The sequence below is a fragment of the Ursus americanus genome, chromosome 22 (genome assembly GCF_024610735.1).
Source record: "Ursus americanus isolate L20-20 chromosome 22, mUrsAme1.1.p, whole genome shotgun sequence".
In the NCBI taxonomy this organism is placed as follows: Eukaryota; Metazoa; Chordata; class Mammalia; order Carnivora; family Ursidae; genus Ursus; species Ursus americanus.
Window position 1 is genome coordinate 49260501 of NC_142148.1, and position 2685 is coordinate 49263185.

The window sequence follows — 2685 nt, forward strand, 5'->3', positions numbered from 1 at the left end:
TGATAGCATCACAGATTTATTTCTTATTCTTTTTTTTTAAGATTTCATTTATTCATTTGAAAGAGAGAGAGACAGCCCGTGAGAGAGGGAACACAGGCAGGGGGAGTGGGAGAGGAAGTAAGCAGGCTCCCAGCGGAGGAGCCTGATGTGGGGCTCGATCCCAGAACGCCGGGATCACGCCCTGAGCCGAAGGCACACGCTTAATGACTGAGCCACCCAGGCGCCCCCACAGATTTATTTCTGTTAGATTATAGAGCGGCACTGATCTTCACACAGGATGGGCCATAATCTGTGAAATAAAACAGAAAACAGATTTGTTTAGCGCTCTAGAACTTGCTGTCCACCACCGTTAATAGCCACGTGGCTATTGAAATTGAAATTAAAATTCAATGAAGTGTAAAATCCAGTTCCTCAGTGGCACTAGCGATGCCTCAAGCACCTGGTAGCCATGTGTGGCTAGTGGCCGACACACGGATGGCACAGATGAGGAACACTGGCGTCATCACTCAGAAAGTTCTGGTGGACAGCGCTGCTCTAGAAACCGAAAGCCTGGACGCTCTCCACCAAGAACCGCTACAATGTTGCCTTCACACCAAGAATTACGCCAGTGACCTACTCGAGGCACGGAGCTCTCGGCCCACTCGGAGGGTTAGTGGTGGATCCTTCCACACCCCACGCCTCGTCTCCACGGCAACCACGGAGTAGAGAGAGATGTAACCAAGCCAGAACCTCCCATGGGGTGGACGTATTCTCCAAGTCTTTGTCACTACCCTCACAAAACACCACCCATCTAAGAAATGAAATGGAAAGTTAGGACTCCTTACTACCCTACCAGGAAGTGGAATGTTTCTCATACCTCCAGGCTTGTTTTCATCTGTCACCGAGCAGGAATGCGTCAACGACAGAGAAATGGTGATTTTCAGAGTTATAAAAAAAGCCTCAGACGTTAGAAATAGAACTGCTATAACAGCAGAGTGGCCAAGTGAAGTCACATGTTTAGGTAACTGTAACGTCAACATCGGCCTTAAAGGAGGCTCAGCCCAGGAAGTTGGATCCGTCCCGAAAGGCTGCCTTTTTCCTACTCCAAATATTTGCGCTCCACCTCTTGCTGAACCCCTAACAGAATCAGCGTGTAGGATAAAAAGGGTAATAGCTAAAATGCAGAGTAGCAAACTGCCACTTGCCTGGGAAAGCCGTGGCCTGTTTGGGGCAGGAAAGCACCACCGTGCCATTCACCCTGCTCTCGAGACACGTCTCACCCTGGGGCAACCAACATGCATGCCGAAATCACCCAAGAAGCAACTGAAACCAGGTCATTTCTTATCAGAAGAAAAAGGAGGCAATGCCATTGGCAAATTAGAGGCAGGGAGATAACTCAGTCGATGAGGGTCAGAGGAGACAGAGGTCAAAGGGGATGCAGACATCACCGGGATTTGGGGAGTAAGAAAGGAGGAGGGAAATGCAGAAACCATCGAAGTTGGCTCTGTATGAAGTTAAGGGAGACAGGTCGCCTGGGTGGCTCAGTCAGTTAAGCATCTGCCTTCTGCTCAGGTCATGATCCCGGGGTCCTGGGTCCCTGCTCAGCGGGGAGTCTGCTTCTCCTTCTCCCTCTGCCCCAGCCCCTCTCCTGCTCTATCTCTCTCTCCCTCACTCAATAAATCTTAAAAAAAAAAAAAAAAAGCTAAGGAGACTACCAAGACATTAAGAGACATTTATCCAGTTAATTTGAGCAATATCTAGCTTCTCCTGATGACCTCAACCCTTTCCGCTGCACCCCTAAATACTCGGGTGCCTTCCTGTGCCTCTCACTGCTGTTGTCCAGAATGAGATGAGGACTTGCCCAGGTAACTGGGCAGTAGAGCCGGAATCTCGGAGTACTCTGGGCATCACCACTAACCAGAGAAAAATCCACAGATAGAGTCATATGGACATCCTGGACCAAGAGAAAAAGAGGGCCACAAACCAATTCAAAAGAAAGCCTGGGTTACACAACCAAGAAAAAGCAGGGGCACAGTAAAGAAACACAGAGAATGAGAGTGTCCAAAACTGCTGCTTTCCGGGAAAAGGGTTTGTCACTCTGGCTGCTAGCACACAGAGAAAGAGAAAAGGGCCCCGGGCGGGGGGGGGGGGGGGAGTAGGCAGCCTTTTCTGCAAGCGAGAAAAACAGTTAGGTTTCATCGCAAAATGACTAAATGCAGAACATTTGAAAGTGCCCCTTACATCTAAAACCCCAAACCTCACGATGCTGTGCCTGGCACAGCACCCACCACCGAGGAGACAGTAAGTCCGGGATAATGAATGAAATCCTTTCTTCCGCGACGACGTAACCCCAGGCGCCCCGGCGCACCCCCGCCTCCCCCCATCAGCCGCCTTCACCCTGCCCAGGTGTGCTTCCCGAAGCCGGAGCGGCCGAAGGCGGAGCACCTGGAGGCGCGTCCTCCGAGCCCGCGCTCTTCTCCGGCGAGGGCTCCCCAGTCCGCAGACCCCCGCGACTCCTCCGCGGCCAGGACAGCCAAGGTCCCCGCACCGGGCGGGCTGCGGTGGAGGGGGGGTCTGGCCGGAGCCCCGAGCACCGCCCCCACCCCGCAGACGCCCGGGATGCCGGGGCCAGACCCGCGCTCCGATCGTAGCCGCCGCCCGGCCGCGCCCCGCCTCCGTTTCCCCACCGGCCCCTACCTGCTCGGG

At 53.3% G+C, this 2685-nt stretch overlaps 1 long non-coding RNA gene across 1 annotated transcript; it reads right to left on the bottom strand.

The window, feature by feature from the left end:
* LOC148108108 (uncharacterized) lies at positions 1 to 1848 on the bottom strand. Its single transcript, XR_015721026.1, has 2 exons — positions 1185 to 1848; positions 1 to 289 (listed from the first exon to the last, which is right to left on the bottom strand). It is a non-coding gene; the product is annotated as an uncharacterized LOC148108108 (long non-coding RNA).
* Between the last annotated feature and the right edge of the window lie 837 nt (positions 1849 to 2685).